This window comes from Passer domesticus, chromosome 2 (genome assembly GCF_036417665.1).
Source record: "Passer domesticus isolate bPasDom1 chromosome 2, bPasDom1.hap1, whole genome shotgun sequence".
In the NCBI taxonomy this organism is placed as follows: Eukaryota; Metazoa; Chordata; class Aves; order Passeriformes; family Passeridae; genus Passer; species Passer domesticus.
The window spans coordinates 72,737,924-72,758,044 of record NC_087475.1 but is presented as its reverse complement, the minus strand read 5'-3'; positions in this window follow the sequence as shown (position 1 = coordinate 72,758,044).

The window sequence follows — 20,121 nt, the reverse complement described above, 5'->3', positions numbered from 1 at the left end:
TCAGCAGGCTTGGTTTTAATTTATGTTCATGACAAAACATATTTGAGAAGAAGCAGTTGAAAAAGGGTCCATACTTACTGTGGAAACTGAACCAGGGAAATTTTAGGGAAAATGTTCCTATTTTGTTTCATGTGCCTTGGCTTTACTGGAGCTTCTGACTGTTTGGACTGACCTGTGTGAATTGCATGAAAAGGTGGCTAAAAAGCAAAGTACAGAGAAATAGGACAAAATACAATTTCTCTTCATGTGATCTTTACTGCTTTAGTGCTACAGAAACTTTCTCGCTTCACTTTGCAGGCAGTGGGGAGGCAGTAGCTGTGAGCCTGGGTGTGTGGCTCTGAGGTGGGCTGTGCTGCAGCCCAACAGGGTGGTCAGGGCTGCTGCTCTCACAGTCAGAGGCAGGGCCAATAGCTTCAGCAGTGACAATGCAGCTGGGGCACCTCGGGGACGCTGGAAAGGGTCCTGTGGGCTTGGAGATAGGCTTCAGTTCAGCTTCTGCTTAGGGCACCCCTTGCTTGCCTTTCTTTTAGCCACCAAAAATCATCACCTAGGCTGATGATTTGATCCCAAAAGTCAAACATTACAACAGCTGCCAGGCATAACACTAGGTCTTGGCTAATGTGCCAGCTTTGATTTTCTTTGCTGCTGCAGTGAATAAGCAAACGCAGAGCTCCTAACTCCAGGAAGGACGAGCAGCATGAGTCAGGATTCAGCTAAAATTCCCTGTGGCTAGGGTAGTTGCCATTCTGTAAACTCATCTTCCTCTTCTGCTGGGACAGAAAAGAAGGCAAGTTAAGGAAACTTTACAGTTCTGCTGTTGTAGATACCATGTTCTTTCAGCATTTGTCATCCTTCCTGAAGAGATGTTTCTCTTCTCTATTTCCTGGTGTCCTTATTAAGACAGACAGAGAAAGATACACAATGGGAAGCACTGCTCCTGACCAGGTGCAGCTTACCTGGGCAAGCTCAGACTCTGTTTAGTTTTGTTGATTAGGTATGGCTGGGGCTGCCATAATTGTCTGTCTCAGACAGCAGCGACCACCCGACCAGGCTTTAGCAAATAAAATACCACAAATACATTCTGAAAAATGTGAACATAATACCCATGAAGGACTATTAATGTGTGCAGAAACTATGCAGGCTGCAAATACACCTTCGTCCTGACCTTCAACATTCCTCCTAGTTTAGTCCTAATGGAGATGGCCAATTATGGTTTTATGATATAGATTACGGGTAAGCACCCAGTGTTGTTTGTGCCAATCAGAGTCTTGTTGTTGGCTTCAGCAAGGACTGAGTTTCTCTTCCTTTATATTTAAAGGGAGGGAAGCTATACAAGTTACTCTACAAGCTAGTTTAGTTAGAAATATACACAAAGGTCGTTGTTATTTCAAAGTGGTGTGTATTTTTTTAACTTGACACACTATATCCAAAACCACCAACTACAGATGTAAAAAAGCCCCAATGAAATACTTCAAAGGACATTGTGTAAAAACTAGGATTATTCTCACTGGATTTTTTAATATTTTAAACTCTCTGAAATGAAAAAAATGCCATCTCAGAGGCAAGTCCTCACTTGCTGTCAGTGGAAGAACAATAGTAATCAACATCTTCAGTAAGAAAACTTCAGCTCATCTAGACAGTTCAAGAGGAAAGTCCTGTCTGAAAAATGTATTTTTTATATGTAAAATTTAGACAATATTTAAGTTAGATATTTTCAGTAAGACAAGACTGAGCTCATGGAAGGTCATGCATGCAAGTTTCATTTTTCATAACTTTTTCTTCCATGAGGGAATCACAAGATGGGAAAACCCAAAAGGGGATTTTGGAAGCTCCTGCAAGCCACAAGGAGGTCTAAAGGACTGAGTCACACAACATTGAATTGTTATTCTTGTTATGACAGACCAGAAAGAGCAAATATGTGAGCATTGTCTGATGTGACATTACTTTAAAACTGAAGGAAACAGGAGGTAGCATTTCCTCCTCACAGACTGAACAGGTACATAAAGGTGGAAATATTCTGAATGAGGCTGCAGTGTATCTGATGTGTCCTCCTGTGATGTGATTTCATTTGCAAAAATGGGAGTGCAGGGAGCTGATACTTGCATGTCTGCAGTGTGAGTTACACAGAGGGCTCAGTGCTACAAACAGTTCATTCCTGCCAGCTCCATATGGAGTCTGGTTTCTCATATTTTCCATTTGACAGTATCTTCTTATTGTTCGTATAGATACTAAAGGTATCTTTATAGATAATAAAGGTATTTTCTTCATGGGATCTTTAGGTTTTACCCTTGTTCACATGCAGCCTCCAGCTAGATGGACAAAAGATGGACATCTGGGGACATCCCCATATGAGCGATTCTGCATCCAGGATGTGAGCTATGCTAACACCACTGACATATCCCCTAGAGGAAGAGCAGCACTATTGCTCTCCTCAATCTGTTCACCCCAAACTTGTTTGACCTTTCCAGTGCAAATGAGTATCTGTCCCCAAACCACCAGTAAGGCTTATGCTTTCAGGAGAAGTGGCTGCAGGTCACTGTTTCTAAGAACACCACACTTGCAAATTCCTAGAACACTTCTGCTCTGTGTAAGTAAGCTGGGAACATTGTTTTGCTAGACAGAGTATGCGAATGACCACCCGGTGCCCATTTACTCAAGTCCTCTGGAATGTGAATAGATTTGCAGCATGGGGCTGAGTACTTCTGTTTGTTAACTTTGGAAACCACTTGGCATAGGAACATGTTCGAATCATGATGCAGGCTTTTGAAATTCATACTGGCAGGAGATCCAGCTAAAAGGAGATGTGAAACCAACCTTGATTTTTTCAGGTTAGTTCACCAGAAAACATTCCAGAAAGTCAGTGCTGCAGGTTTTCCATTTCTGCTCTGACAGAACTGATCCTGAAAATACCTGCATTGATGTACTAAAATATTTCTAGCCCAGAAAGGGGTCATGAAATGCCGAGACACAAAATGCAGGAGATACCTAATTAATCAAAGTAACTTCTCAACATATTTGCCATGTTACATTGTGTCAAATGTCAGCAATTCCCTGGAATTTACTGATGAATATTCAGAAAACTGCTGTGTTTCTTCCCACTCCAAACCCATGTGGCTTCACTGAGACCCTGCTGCTGGCAGAACCTGTCTGTGCAAATGGTCATTGAAGTGCAGGCATGGTCAGAGCTTTCATGTTTGGCTTCCTTCATGTTCATGGTAAGCTGTGTTTTTGCGTTCACTTGGCATAGGGACACAAAACAAGACAATTAGGAAACCTTGTAATTACAGTTTAGTGAACTGACAATTTTTATAAGGTTAAACTTCAGCACCAAGTAAAAAAATCTACTTTCATGTATTACCTTCTTTTGTTGAGGGCATACACTTAAAAGTAGGACTACTCTCATCTCAGTTCATAGTCTCAGCTCCAATTCCCGGCTTAACCCAATTTTAGCTGCCACAGCAGATACTGGAGCTGATGATTGATCATGATGCTTCTAGTGCTCAGACTTTCAGAGTGTAGCTTTGAAAATTTATAAAGACCTGAAGGAGGAGAAAGTGTGATGATGCTGGAGCAGCATGAGGGTAAAATCTATCAGTTCATGAACTGCTGGCTAAAGAGAATCCATTTAATCCCCTTAAGGAAAAGGATTTGATTTTGTATTGACATAAAACTGAGATCTTCAGAGTTTCCCAAGATCTGAGTTTTTGATTTAAATTTCAAATAATAGTGCATGAAATTCTGTAAATTTCTAGGTAATCAATAGAATTTTATGCACGAGATTAGGTATTATGAATCACAGTCTTTGTGAAAGCTGTTTTTTATACAATGTAGCTACAAAGAACTTCTACAAATGGATTTTTATTTTTTTAACTAGATCTAAAAATAACTTCATACACAAGTGAATTGATTTTATTATAATTTAAAAAGGAAAGGGAAGTCCAGTGCAGCAATGGTGAGCTGGGGGGGCTGGCCAGTTGAGAAACTAAAGGGTACAGAACTAGGAGTAAGAAAAATATCTGCTCCTTCCTTTTTTCTTTCCTTTTTTTTCTTCCTTTTTCTTCCTTTTCTCTTTGCCTGCATGAAACATGGAATAAAATAAGAAACCTGTTAATCTGCAGGGTGTCCTGTACCAAACACTTGTTAAGACTGAAGAGGGCTATCTGCAGTGCTGAATGAACTGTGTGGGATGATAATGATAAGAAAAGATGAACATTTTCTGACTTGTTTTTCTCCAGAAATGGGTTTCAGAAAAAATTTGGGGAGAGCCTTTGTGGCCATGCTTATCAGAAACTATTGCATTGGCTTACAGATGTTTTTAAAGAAGTGTTTCTAAGCAGCTGCATAAAGGACAAATTGTCTTGAGAGGGCGAGGGGTAGGAGTCTGTTGGCCACTGGTGGTGACCACTCACAGCTGTGAGTTTGGACAACCCCTGTGGACAAAAGTGGCTCAGCTGAGCAACTTCTGTGCTGCTGCTGCTCTTCTTTGGATGTGTTTTTCCCTATTTCCCAGCACCGTCTGATAAATAATTACAGAGAGGTAACTAAGACAAGTGTGTGCTTCTGCAGGCTCAGCTCAGTATGGTGTTATACATCATTCCCTCCTTGCTTATGTGCTGAACTGTCAGTGTAAGCAGTAGGTTGTTTTTATATTTAGAAAGTAAGGTATTAGCTGAGTGGCGGTTTGTCTGGCACGTGGTTTGCTATCTTTCTTTGTCCAGCTTTGTGCAATTTAATTTTAGGAGGCAGCATTTCCACCTTCAAAAGAACTTGGCAACGTTTTTTCAATTCCCATTTGTTAGAGGTTATTATTGAAGAAAAGGTTCCTGCTCATTGTGCACAGCTTGCCTAGTACAAGCTTCTTGCATCGCCTTAAAAGTGTCAGATTGACTCCAGGGGAGCTGACACAGCATCCAGCGTGTTGGGCTGTACCCAGCCATGGTGCTGAGGTACTGAGAACTTCATCACAGATCCAGTAAAGACAGAGTGGTGAGCAGTAAAATACAGAGAATGGTTTTTAAATTGATAACCTGGGAGATACCTCACTGCTCCTGGTGGATATAATTCCAGCTTAATGTGAGATCAAAGTAGTTTTTGCTTTACAGATTGTCCAAACACTGGGAGCTTTAAAGAAGCTTGACATCCCAGTTGGACTGGTGGGAAGGGGCCTTCCAGGAAGGCTGTGTGGGCAAACTTGTGTGGTGGTTGCTGCCTCTATGGGACAAGGAATGGAAACTGGAGGGGAGTTAGTGGGGAAGGGGTCCAAGTCTTTGGGTGTGTGGGGAAGCCTTTAAGGGAGTGGGGCAAGACACACTTTGGGGGCCCTCATTTTAGGGGTCCTTGGGATAATCACTGGGTCAGTGAGCAAAGAAACCATCTCCTGAGGTTTGAATCCTGCTGGGTTCAGGGCAGAAGGACCTTATGTAAAGTATAAACAAATAGGACTGCAGAAAAAAATAAATAAATTATTGTTTGCGTCATTTTCTTCCCAATGGAGACAACATGTAGGACACTGAAATTTGGTTACTTACTCAAGCTGCAAAAAGTCTGGGTATTAAGGAACAGTGGAAGGAAAGGGGATATTCATAGACAGCAAATTATTTAGAAATGTGGTGTGAAGCAGAAATAATTGGTGAAACTACAGAAGAGGAAGGGGGAATTTTTTCCAATAACTGTTAACCATAAAGGAACACTGAAAATTACTCCTCTATCTTTGGTACACAGAAGAGGATTGAGACCAAACTAGGTACAGAAAATATTTCAGTGAGGCAGTTTTCAAACTCGAGATACAATTATTGGAAGATATTTGTAAGTTTGAAACAAGACATGGTGTCCAGCCTTCAATCACAACTTGTCCATTTCCAAAATTAAATATGTGTTCTGCCACAGTGAGACCTGAGGTGTTGCTGTCCTCACCAGGAACAATGGTGCAAATAATTTCTCACATTTGTGCGAGTGCAGGTCCTGAGGATGGACACCTCAGAACAGCTCCACCCACTGTGCTGGGCATTGTGGAGAAGGCAGCAGTGGGATCTGCACTCTGCCAGACCGGGATGGGCTTCCTTGTGCAGCAGCCAAGCACAGCAGAGCTGCAGTGCAGCACGGAGGAGAAGCCTGCACCACTCAGGGGGAGTCAAACACAGCGAGGGAATAATGCAACTGTGGGTAAACTGCCTGGCTGACACTCAGGATGCCTGGCACCTCTCTCATTTTTGCCCTGTGTGGGGCACTTTTGCCCACAGTGTGGGGAGTTAAAAAATACTGTCCTCCTAATATGCTGAATGTGCTGAGTGTGCCGTGGGGGATGAGATGCTGCAAGCCAGGCTGGACTGCTAGAGCTTCCCAGAAAGGTGGTAGCTGACAGCAGGCAGCACTGCCAAATGTTTTTTCTCAGCCTTTAATAAAACTGTGAGATTCCTTTTACAGCTGTGCAGTCCTGGAGAAGCTGGAGGCTTGCATGGATTTACACGATGGCAGAGTTTGTCCCTGGGTGTATAGGAGGGGGAAACTGTTAGCATTCTTGTACAAAGAATATGACCAGAGACAGCTGGCAACCTATTTCTGGTACTCACCACTTCAGTTTCTCAGATGACATCTGAGAGCACCTACCAGCATTTAATTCTCATTAGTGCATTCTCAACAATTTTTGTAGTTTGCATGATGTGTGAATTCTGAGCCTTTTTTCTTTGCTATGCATTAGGGGAAAAATTGTCATGGGAGACACATATCCAACTGTTTTCTCCAAGCCTTGTGATTCCCATTGTGCTTTGGTTTGTATGCAGCCATCTCTGCTTTTAACAGGCAGTGTAAGATTACTCCACCCTCCCCTTCCTTTGTTTCTCTGCTCTAAATAAACAAGAGAGGAATGAGCCAAAAACGTCACAATATACAAAGAATTTGTGTCAGCAGTCAATAAACTAAAAAATCTTGAATGCTCTAATTGAAAGTAGTATGATAAGGGATGTCTGGAGTTTACCAATATATAATCCAGGGTCAAAAATAGGAGGGAGGTGGCTTTTGTTGTCTGCTTCAGGCTATGTCAGGCTTTAAACTGAGGTACAATTCAGTCTGCTTCAGGCAGGTACCTCCAGGACATGCCTGAGGTGAGGCAGAGACACTTTCTGGAGGACAGCCTTGCTCTGGAGAAAAGGATGGAGTCAGCAGTCTCTGCTCTGCCAGATTTCTGAGGACAAGGAGGGAAGGAGAGACTGGGCTAATGGAAGACAGCTTATCCTAGTGATGAAAGGTCATGTAATCATCCAGAGGAGGAAGAGATGGAAAGTCCCCCAGATTGAGGGGGAAGATAATATTCAGGTGGGTGGTGAACAACTGTGGTATCTAAAAAGGGACTGAGTGCACAACTGGTGCATGAAGGCTACCTGACTCTCAGGGGGAGCACTTTTATTCTCCTGCTTTTGCTGTTCTTTGTGAGGACTATGTTTTCTCTGCTTCTGCTTATTTCACTTTATGCTTTTCCTTTAGGCTTTCCTTAAAGGCAGCTTTAGTATTGGGAAGGAGAGAGGAAGAATTAATTTTGATTCAAACGTGGGCTTGTGAGCAAAAGAGAACTTGAGATCTGTTAAATCCCCAGATCTAGACAGATATTTCAATTTTTTCCAGCAGTTTCTTATACTGAGACTGCCTTTAGGCTCAAGTCCTCACGTCTTGGGGACAAATAGGACAGTATCAAACATTCATTTTAACTTGAAGAGGGACCCCTGGTAGCATGACCCTTCATAAGATAATGTGTTTCTATCAAACAGTACAGTGAGTTTTTTTCTTAGAGTTTGGTGAATATTTTTGGTCTCTGACTAAAAGAAAAAAGGAAATGAGCTTTTTCTTACAGCATAGAAGCAGTAGGGGAATGGTTGGTACAAAAATGGATTAAAAAGCCATACATGGCAAGAAGAAAAGAAAGCTGCCCTTGTTTCTATTGACTTTTCCTCCTACTTCCATCCTCCAAGGTCAGCCATCACTGCAACAGAGACATGGACTATGCTGTAGGAGTGGAAGAGGTTTTTGGACCTTTTTGAGCAAGAATGTGACCTTTGTAGCAGCTTTGTTGGGCTGGATCTGCCCAACCTTGTACCAGCAAATCTGCCAGCACCAAATGGGTCTGGTGGCTGAGGACTTCAGAGCTGTGTGCAGGGATCTCTCCCCACTGGACACTTGCTGCCTGGAGTGGGTGCATGTGTCTCCTCTGGCATCTGTTATGGAGATCTCAGCTGCTGACTCAGCATCCTGTCTCACAGATATGCTTTCCTCACCTGCTCCTGGATTTTTCTGTTTGGGGGAAATTTCCAGGCTCAAAAACAGCACTGCAAAACAATTTACACTGAGACTAAAATGGTGCTAGCTTCCTCTTGCCCTATTTTTCAGCTAATAGAGAAGCAACGAAGCACACCTCCTCTTAGAGGCAGAAGGAGCAGTACTCACCCAGGTGCCGATGGCTTTGGGGTGCAGTGCCCCCAGCAGCACAGCACCCGCTGCCTGGGAGTTCCTGGAGGAGCTCTGCTGCTGTTTGGGTGCTGCTGGCATGGCTGTGGGATGAGTGATGTGAGGTGTGTTGGGATGGCCAGGCAGGATGTGGGCAGCAGCAAGGGGAGCAAGGCAGGAAGTTGGAAGCTGCTGCTGATGGAGCAGCAGGACTGTGGCACCACTCAGTGCTGGCAGGAGCCAGAGAGCACCAGAGCCTCATGCTGGGTCATACAGTGGGTTTTGGTCAGAGCTTTCTAGAGTGCAGGATAACAACTTCTGTTTCTGGTCACTACAAGACTGTGAGTGGCTTGGGAAACAGCTAAAATGGGGGCCAGGCCAAAGCTGTCAGAGCCATTCCAGGAGTAGCCTTGGGATGACATGACATATGAGTGCTACATGACACCCGAGGCAGCCCGCTGGGAGGGCTCTGTGCACAGCTGGACACTCTGCAGAGGCTCACCCCCACCCCACTGAGTCTCAGCCCTTTGGCAGTGCCTTTGCTGGGAACCCCTGTGAGTTACTCAGTGGGGAAAAGTAGGCTCAAATTCCTCCTGCTGGAGAAGGAAACCTGAGGAAAGGCCATACATGGATGTCAGAGTTATTTGCAATGACAAAGGCTCTGTGATGCATCTCTGATCTGCTTACACCCACGCTGTGTTTAAGCTGAAGACTGCAGATGACCTCTGTATGATGTGTGTCTTATGCTGGTTTGGAGTCTAAACACACACAGTTATTTTCACACAATCTCCACTGACATGCAAACTGAGTTCAGTTTTTGTGCCGAGAGGGTACAGGATGTGCATTTCCAGCTTCTGAATGAGGAGGGAAGAGCTGTGTGCTCTCCCAGACCTCAGCGCCAAGCTTGTGGAGGAGGGTGCAGAAGATGTGCTGCTTGGAGGTTTTGAACTTATTCTGGGGGAAAATAAAAGCCAGGAAGAGTACAGTAGGAGTAATCCCAATCCAGGAGGGAGGTGACCTGCCTAACCCCAACAGGTGCTTTCTGTCCAGCTTTCATGAAGCAGGGTGGTTGTGTACTTGGAGCAAGAGTAATTAAGGCTCTCAGGACAAGTTAGGAAAACAACCACTGGATTTAATAACCACTGCACATGGGACAGTGTACCCCCACTAAAACTCCCCATGGGGCCGTGGCAGAGGTGCCAGCCCTTGACAGATATCTGCTTTAGTGGCAGGGACTGGTTGTTCCAATGATTCCTCAGACCTCCTCTACACTCTTGAAAGAGTCCAGAGTCTTTAAACCTGTGCCCTCAGGTGTGCCCCTAAACTGGAACAATACCTCACCCTCCCAGCCCAGCAGGGTTACTTTCCTGTGAATAAATTTTTCATCTTTCACACAGCAAGTAGAAATCCTGTTTTCAAACAACTCTCAGGCTTGAGTAAAACTAAAATTTGAAAGGAAAAAGCACATAATTAGCTTAAAATGTTCTAAAGATACCAAACAATATTGCAGAACCCAACTAAGCCTACCCCTGTTCGAACTCTGTAAACTGCTGCCCCGCCATTCTACCTTCCGTCCTGTGTCCTGCAACCTGCTCCATATCTAATCTCACTATATTGCACAAGGTGTTTTCTAACATTCAAAGTATCTTTTACTGTTCTGAATGCTCTTATCAACATCTTGGTGTAAGCAGTAAGCCTGACTAGGCAAACAAACACTTTTTCACATTAAATTTCACTTAATAACTGACCAAAAATTCACCGTCCCCAATTAATAAAATGCTGAGCTGGAACCATCTCAGGCTTTTTGAGCACACCTTCTGAATATTTGCATCTGGAAAGTACACAGTGTTTACAAGAACTCATGTTTATTTATCCAAGAACACTTCCACAGAAAAGCTTCTTTATGACTAGCTGTACATTTTCCTTTGCCAGTTTATTGACCTTTTGCAATGCATGGCTATTTGTTTGGTAAAAACGATAGCATTGATCTCAACCTGCCATGTGTAATACATCTTGTTAACTTGCCATTGAAAAGGAAAAATATTTTGGGTGCCAAAAAGCCCCCCATGTCACAGGGAAGAGCGTTTTCATCCAGTGCAGCTCAGTAGTAAGCAAATATCACTATCTGATGACCCTTGCTAAGTGGCTGCAAGAAAATGAGTCCATGCTGGGAGCTCACTTGTTAGCACAACCCCAGTGATCCTGCTAACACTTTCAAGCTCTTCTAATAATTTTTATCCTTGGGCCAATGAGGCCATGCAGCTGGATGCTCTGCTGCTAAGGTGGCCCTGCCAGGTGCTGCCAGGGCTGGTTGGGATTCAGGCAACTGCTGCCTCCTCTCTGGTTAATGGGACAGCTTTCATTCCCCTCTCTGTCTAGTCTGGCATTTCCTCAGAGCTAAGCATATTTGTCCAAGAGCACTTCCGCAGAAAAGCTCCTTTATGCTTTGCTGTGCATCTTCCCTGCCAGCATCCTGACCTTCAGCACTCACCCGCAGGTTTGCCTCAAGAAAGTTCATCTCAGCAGAGCCCTCGCTGAACTGTGCAGAGGCCAGCGGGCACCGACGTGGGGCTGCTGCTCTCTGCCAGGGACCACTGTGTGCAGAGCTGGGCTTCCACGAAATACATCTGGCTGTGCCAGGTGCTGCTGGTTTTCCAGCTCTCCAAGCACCTGGCTACACAATGCTGAAGTGCTCAGAAGTGAGGGAAGGCAGGAAAGACAGAGGAAGGCACATGGGCAGACTGTAGATGTTGACTGACCCCCACTCCTCAAATTGCAGGGATAAAGAGTTTTTAATTTAGTCCCTTTTATGAATCGAGGTTACCTCCAAGTCTGAGATAATTAAAGGAGGTTTCATGAAGCATTTCTTTCCTTACAGAGGAAGCTGTTTACATGTGCAGGAAGAGATTTGAGATAAAGGCCTGAATTTCTATTTCCACGGTTTCATATTAGAGTAGCACAGGAGCAGAAACTGCATCTGATTTTCTGTGATTCCAAGGGTCCTAAGCCCAAGCTGCAGAATCATAACCATTGTTCCTCAGTCCAAGAAATAACTGGAACTTGCAGGTTAGAGTGGCTGGAGGGCTGGAAAGTGGTATTGCAGATATCTGCATGTGAAGGGCTCACTGTGCTGGTGGTAGCTGCAAGTCCAAGATGGGACCTGAGGATGGGGAATCTGTGCATGAAGGCCCTGAGCACTGGGTTCACAGGGGCAATTAGTCATTGGAAGGGCTTCATTTGAAGGCTTTAAATCAAGACTAGAAACCTTAAAACACTACTTGTGGTCTCCTTAGGAAAACATTGCTTTTAACTGAGGAGCAATCAGGGTAAATTCTGTGCTGAGCTTTGTGCAGAGATTCCAGGTAGATGTCCAGTGCACTATGGCTGGGGTTCCTCTGGCAAGGTGTGGGAGTGCCATGCACTGATCTGAGATAATACCTGAGCCCGGCTTCACCTCCCCCTCTGGCAGATTCTTGGCCTAGATGAAGGGAAAAGGTGCAAAAAGAGCAGAAGCCTCAGTGAGCTCAGGAAAAGCAGTGAGGAAGTAGAGGCATCTTGGGAATCTGGCTAGGCTTCATGCTGTCTCCTCCCTTGGTTTGTGCAGTCAGTACTTAAACCTGAATTGCCAGGGACAGGGTCTTCTGACCTCAGGAGGAACAGCTTTTGGGGATCAACATGAGGGCAGAGAGCAGGTGTCAATAAGCTACTGCAGGAGCTATAGGATGTGTGTATCATCAAGCTACCAGTGGAAAAAGGTAAGAGAACCAGAGTTCTCTGTAGCCTGTTTTTCCCCAATTTTTTTCTACAGCTGATAAAATAATAGCTTCATTTTCAAATGCTCTGAGGTCTGATTTCAGTAACTTCATTTCTTCTTTGGTGTGTACCAGAGCAAAACAAGTGATCCACCAGGTAAGTGACTAACGTGTGTACTCTGTGTCTGCTCCTAACTACTCAAATCTGATTTTGGTGAGCCTTGGACTTGAGCCCTCTGGGGTTGTGCAGAGCCAGGGAGTAGGTACTCATCCAACAAGGATGATCACAACAGTCCAGTCTGATTTTTAAACCACGTAAAACCTCCAAGGTACAAAGCAACCTAAAAAGTTCACTGGGAGTTGATGGCATTTGGTGCCTCCCAGGTCTGGGCTGTCAAAGAATGATTTTAATAGCACATTAAGTATGAGATGCTGGAACGTGATCAAGACCTAACACAAGGAAGTAGCTTTTAATTAACAAGTTCCACATGCTATGTATGAAAAGTAACAGCCATTAAAATTTATTAGAATTAAGTTGCATATCAAAACCCCTTTAGTGTTGAGTTTGACTTCTTTAATTTAAAATAACATTTCTATACTGAGGTGGCACAAAAGAAAATTTCCTTGAGTTTGATTTTCATACTACTAAAAAGGATTTAACAGCTTAGAATATGTGCTTTACTTCACACCATACAACTGGTGAAAATTGGATTAATTATACTGCTTTCAGCAATACTACTGGCATAAACCATTAGTAATTTAGACTCACAGAGTTTCATTTGCTTAATTTATTTCCAAAAAATAATTTTTACTGTAGAATACTAAATTAACATGCTAGCAAACATTTATATTTACATGGTGAGTTTCAGCTGGTAAAACCCATAACTAGAATAGCATGAACTGTGTTTGGATTTTGAAATTCTGGAGAGTTTAATCAAAAGCAATCCTATTAAAGCAGAAACTTGAAGATGTAGTTTGGTTTGATTTTGCTGAATTTTTTGAGCTAACATGAATTATAGCATTGCTGTAATAAGAACTAGAGAGGTGAAGTCCTGCTTAACTGCATCCTCACTGTTCTGTTGTCTCTCAAGTCTCCCTAGCTTTGGCATGTTATTTTACTGGGCAGAAGATACCTTTTAATGTTCTTAGAGTGCCATAGTGCTCTGCTGCTACCTCTGGAGGACTGGCTAGAGAATCAGATGATGGAATGTGCATATTTTGAAGTCCTTTTCACAAATTAAATCCCAATCTGTGTTTTCATACATATTTCAGCAGTTTTTAACTGTTGCATGAAAGCTCATTTGGAATTTGTATTTAAAAATAAAATATCCCAGAATGTAACTGTGTGGAGGGAGAAAGGAATAGACATGTCTGGAGGGGATCTCTAAGGTCACCAAATCTGGTCTCTGCTACTACAAGTAACTGCATCACAGAGTCCCCTTTGACAGCAATTCATAGGTCTTCAGAAAACCTTCTCCACTATGCAAAGCCTTTGATATTGAGTGCAGGCTAATTTTTTAGCATATACATTCCTGATTAAAAGGAGAGGGAGAAAAAAAATTTAAGTCTGTGCTGATTGAAGTTAATATTTGCGGAATAGTGGAAACCGTCATTCCACCCACTAAAATGTGATTAATCAGAGCTTTCTCTGTTGCCCAGTACAGCCAAAGACAGAAACTGCTTTTCAGGCTCTTGTTGTGTACAGATCACTAGCCATCATTCCTGGAGAGTAGCTGTGCTGCCCACACGCCTGGGGTAGGAGGTTTTGGTTCAGCCTCCTGTCTGCTGATGCTGTATTGCCTGTTCCCCACACTCCCAAGCCACCACAAGCACCATAAATGCCATCAAAAAGGAAATATTGTCATTCTTTAGGCTGGGATCCTGAAGCTTTTGATTTAGAGTTTTCAAGCTTTTCTCCATAGTCAGCAGGGCCCCATTTCCTTTTACGAAAGTGATGGCTCAAACTCCACTGTGTAAACTCTACTCTGTGTGTCAGGAGTAAAAGCTTATCCTAAGAAGGCTAGAGAAGCCTATGGGCTTCCTGGCACACCAGGTGGCTCCCTGTGGGCAGAGTGGTTCTTGCATATGATTTTTCTCACAGTGTTTTGCATCCCCATGTCATATGGACTTTAAATTAATTCTGCTTGTCTGTCCCTGTTGCTGTGTTGGTGGCCCTTGTGCAAGACACTGCATGGCGGTCACAGGAGGATGCTTTGATTGATGCCTTGTTTGCTAAAACGTCTTTCTGCAGATACAGATCTACCTTTAGTGTATGGTTTGACAATCACTTGTTTGAATGCTGAACACTTCATGCTTCCCTAACTCCTGCTCCTTCCCGGGCACTCTTCCAGAGCCCCACAGCCAAGCTGCTGCAGATGCTGCCTGGCCGCTTGTTGTTCACACAAGCAGAGGTCCCCATATTGGTTTAAGGGGCTCACTGAGATCTGAGGTTCCTACCTCCAGAAAAACCTCTTCAGAATTAATATGAGCTTTGTCAATTTCATTTTCTACTCTAAAAATCATGCTCTAAAGCCTCTTGTGACCATTCTTTCACATCCATACAGCCCTATCAGTGCTACCAGCACGTCCCACGCAGCCACCCCTTGGCTCTCCCTTCCACTGCTGGTGGTCAGGCCTGCATCTTTGCCATGCCAGCTGTCTGGATTAATTGCACTCTCTCTCTTTCCACCTCACCAATTCCCCATCTGTTTTTCTGCTATAGCTTAAATCCCTTTTGATCCGATCCCGAAATACTGACTACTACAGGAGCCTCTGCACACGGGCTGTTCCTGGGAGCAGGTCCCTCCCTCTCTCCCACTCTGTGGCTCCAGATGATGTTAGCCTAAAGGGCTTATTGCTGCAATATTGAAATTCTCCTTGTCGAGATCTGAATCCTGAGAAATTGTGGGAACCATGGTCTTCATCTCCAAGAGTGCACAGATAGCGGTATTTTTTTGGGAGCCTATTAATTTAGTTGAATTCCAGACTGTACTTAGGGTTTGTCTGGAGAACATCCAGAACATACAGCACATCGCAGGGTGGAACCTTTCTATCTTAAACTGTTCTATTGGCATGCTACAATGCACAGTATAGCCAAGCACATAGGGAGCACTGGTCCTCTCATTTAATTTAAAAGACATTTTATTCACCCTAGCAGTAATTTAACGCCATTATCTATTTATTCAGTTTAGTTAACTTAATGCACCACGACTTAGACAACATATTTGGACTGGAGACAGAGACCATCACGTTAATTGAAACTGCAACATGGTTCAGTTATTATGTACTCATGAGAACTTAATTGTGTGATCAGAAACCGTTATTTACTGCTGGTGACTCTTTTGTATCCCAAACACTGGCATTGATTGTAAACCAAAAGGCCAAAAATTATACATAACAACAATCTTCACAGCCTCATCTGTCTTCTGGATCTTGAAAAGTAGTAACACAGAATGCCCTATTCACCAAACATTTCTCAAGACCGAGGCAGCCTTTTTCACCCATGGGTGAAGTGATTAAGTGGCATATTTATGAACAGTTTGGTTGTGCACTTTCCAAATGTGTACTTCAAAGGGTCTGTGTTTTCTTGGTGCTCTGATAGATAAAACAGGTACACACAAGATCCCTCTACTCTCACAAACATGAACGCAAGGGACCAGAGTACATACACTGTAATTACAGGATAAGCAGGGAGACATTAATGTAAACTGTTACTGAGGAATGTGCGTTTGGGCAATTGAGTCTCCCTTTTTATGTGCAGGAGCTAAGCAGAGAAAAGGATCAAGGCAAGCTTGCAGGTGAGCACAGAAATCAGCAAAATAGAAAAGCAGTATCTGGGAATTATCTGAAACACCTAATCCATATAAGAAATTACTGTACCAATCTTTTTTTAATAGGCTGATAAATGGAATGGGGTAGATTACACCAGCAAGGAAACCACTATCTTTGGTGAAGATTTGAAAATTTATAGAAAAGAGAACAAATGGTAATCATCACTTGATGTAAACCAAAGGGGAAAGCTGAGCTTCAGGGGCTACTATTAAGCCTGCTTTTAAGGTTTGATCTTGCAAAGCACTGAATATCCTCAGCTCCCACTTCAGTCAAAAGAAGTTGAATGTCTTTTGCAAAAAAGTGGAGTCAGCAGGCTTAGGTGATTTATTGTATTTAAAATACTGAAGGTGATTTTGTGACATCAGAAGTTCTAGAAAGATCTGGAAGGAAGAACAAAATCCTGTTAGAGAAAAATAGCAAGTTGTGACACTGGAACAGTGAGACCCTCAAAGGGGCTAGAAGGGAGAGGCTGGGTTACCAGACACCTGGTTAAATAAGGGTTCACAGGGAAATCAATGTGAGGGCAGGAAAGGGGCAGATTTGTGGAAGCAGTCCTCAGTGCTTTGCATTATTGCCTGGGCTCCATGATTGTATCTAGTTTCACGTTTGACTATTACCCAGACTTAAACTGGCATAAAGAGAAGGAAAGCAAGAACTGGCAGTGATATGCTTATGGAGGGACCCAGAGGAAAAGGGGTGCAAGGGCTTGCTGGGCTGCCTGGAATTCTTCCAGACTTGGCCCTTCTCTGTGCCAGCTTCATCTGTCCTCTGCTTTTCCTCAGGGTCATGAGACAAGGCACAGCTGCCTTTCTCTGGGTTACCTGATCCAGCTGTGTACCCTCTCCCCAAGTTCCCACACTACAGTCCTTACCAGGACTGACATCCCATCCTACGCATAACACCTCAGGCTTGTATGTGCTCTTTTGCCAGCCCTGAGGGCCCAGGCAACTTCAGTCCTGCTCAGTGAGAAGGTCTTACTGTGGGTGGAAGGAATACAAGCTCTGCTCAGCTGCTCTTACCATGATGTCTGGTGCAGGCCTGATCTTGGCTTTTGAGTAACTTTCTTTCATTCTTCTCTGGCATCAAAAAGCTCCAGCCACTATAAAATTACTTTTCCCCTGTAAGGCACTGCTAGAAACACTGAAGGGTGACAAGAGACCTTTCCCCTCCCAGCTGTGTTGGACTGGCTGCATTCAACTGCCCCAGCTGCAGGTGCTTCCTTTCTGTGTCCCCCAGTTCCCCAGCCCAGCCAGACTCTGCTCTTGCAGCTTTTTGGAGGAAAGGACAAAGAAAGTGGAAGGTTTACGGAAGAAACACTGGGTTCAGCCCAGGAAAAAAAGCAAGGCTGAGATTTCTGCTGCTGTCTGTGGTCACTGAAGAGTCATGCTGGGAGTTCTTGGAGCTTTTGATGGCTGGGGGGCAAAGCATCTTTGCTCTCTGATACCCACACAGCTCCCACCCACCTGAGGCTCCTCAAGTCTCCTAACTGTCCAGCAAATTTGAGCTGAGTCCAAGTAAGCTGGACTCAGCAGTGCCAGGTTTGGGATCTGGGAGGCACACAGGTTACTTGGCTGGCACCAGGCTACTCGTTGCTAAGGAGCTCTGTCTCTCTCCAAGAGTTGTTGACTTGAACAGAACTCTGGGCTGACCAGATTGTTCTGGAGGGGTCTGTGTCACTTGCTGACAGGCCCTGCTTGTGCTTATCTGCCCCTTCTACCTCCCAGCAGGACCTGAGCTTGAGGCTCGAGTATACATTTGGAAAAGAAGAAGCTTAGGACCAGCTTGTGTTTCTGCATCCAATTTGCAGCTCACAGTTCTTGTGTCAAGAGCTGTATGCTGTACAACTCCAGATCTCTGCAAGAGCCCTTTAGCTACCCTGCCTGCTCTGTGAAAAGAAGTACACTATTTTACAGTTGCTGCAGCATGAAGTGGCATGGAGAAACTACCCACAGAGGAAGAGGCAAGGATATGTATGTGTGCATGTAAGATAGGCAGATATAGCTTGGAAGAAAGGAAAGTGAAGAATGCAAAGCAAAGCCATACCTGGAATTCATTGGGCTATCTGCAAAAGTACTTAAGGGGGCCTCCTTTGGGTTAATTCTTTCATAGGTCTCCAGAGAAAATTACAGTCTGGTTATTTTTTCCACATTAATCTTTCTGCAGCAATCACCACCTTCTTCTTCATAATCTTTAGATTAAGGTATATATTAATTATTTATACTTCTCCATCTATGTATGCGGACATTATACAAAGCAAATAAAATGAGGTCTTGTTCTCAGTAGAGTGTGTTTTTTTAGCACAAGCAGAGGTAAAACAGGTAAAAAATTCAGCTGAAGAAGCAGCAATGGAGTAGAAACTAAGTTAAGAAGTACTTGCAGAGAAGGCTGTTTTTCAAGGAAAAAAGCAATGGCATTCAGTGGCTGGGGTGGGCTGTTCTGCTGGGAAATTGAGCTTGACTAAGACAGGGGTGATTGGAAGTCAATGTTGGTGGCAGGGTGTGATTCAGAAGAAGCAAAGTCTTGAACAATGGCAACAGAGGTCATACTGGGACACAATTGCGTTGTCCAGGATCTCTGGTGTGACTGAAACAAGAACCGTGTTTAAGAAAGAAATTTCTGGGTGGGGAGAAAAATAAAAATTTCAGTCCAGTTGATTTTCAGTGCTCCAAATCTCTGTCTACCTTTTCTGTTGGTCAACTGAAGGCCATGATGATCTGACCATGGGTCAGCTTAAAACTAATTTCAGGTAATTGAAAGAATAACAGGATGGGCTGTCCTCCATGTGTCACTGTTCACAGCTTGTGCTGTGGAAGAAGTCAAGGTTCAATCCCAACTCCTGGATTGTTGCTGCATTTCCCATGAGCTGTACATTGAAGGGTATGGCCTTTGCTCCTGGACTTTGCTTCTACTTCTCTGCTCCTTCCTGAGCTGGTGTTTACCACTGGGGCAGACGTTCAGCAGGAGGAAATAGGCATAGCACATGCATGTGCTTCATGTCTGCTCATCTCATCTGCATCTGAGTGTAGTTCATGGTGCTCACCAAGAGACACAGGCAGTTCAAAATGCAGGTAATTTGTAGAAACAAGGAGCCACCACTCCAAACTTCCTTCTTAGTTTGGGAAAATTGGTGGCCTTTTGCATTGTCTCAGTTAGTACAAGCAGCTCCCCTGTCCCCTCTGATGAAAAGAAGCCCACAGCTCCTTCTTCCTTGGCCTCTTATGACCTGTAGCCATTCAAAACTGCCCAAGTAGAGCTGTCAGAAAATTTGCTGCCACTATGAGTGAATCCAGAGGATAATGAGGGCCTGGGGACACCTACCTCAGGAGGGTCTGTGTGCTCCCAGCTAGTATACTCTCTCATGGGAATGGTTGCTTGTGACTTTTGGGTGCCTGGTCAATGAAGAGAAGTATGAGAAGAAAACTATGAAAGATTGAATATCTTTGCTGAGAAATGACCTTCTTATCCTGTGAAGCTCTGAGATTTAAAAAAAGTTCCAGTTTGACTTATCCTCCAGATATATTGCTGCTTTTCTAGGGAAAAGCACAAAAAAAAAGTGCTCTCCTGGCTCTCATAGTTGTCACTGGACTCACTCATGAAGAGGAAAACGCATGCTCTGACTTCTGGTCTAGACTGAACCAAACCCTTTTATTTCCTGCTAACTGAATGCTTTAAATACCAACATGTTAAAAGGGCTCTCTCCCTTTCTCTGTCTCTAGCTTTCATCTAGTCCTTCAGAGCCTGTTCCTGAGTAAACTTTAATCAGAACAGATAAGTTTCTGTGAAAAATGGTGGTTTTCTTGAATCACTGTTTCCCAGTAAAGAACGGCTCAGTTGAAAGATTTTCTACCAAACCTGTGGGTAAGTACTTGTGAAGACCTACCTTCACACACCTGCACCGCTCTCTGGTCCATCCCTTGTAAGAGAGTACTGCAGGCTCTTGCTCCACAAATTTCTCACATTTACAAACATATATTGATTGCTAGCTCTTGCTAGCTCTTCCTACTAACCCTTGCCCTGCCTGTGCAGTTCCCATGGTACAAGTATCCTGTAAAACACTTAGCTGTTGCGTCATGCTCACACTGAGCTCGAAGTCTGTCTGTGCAGA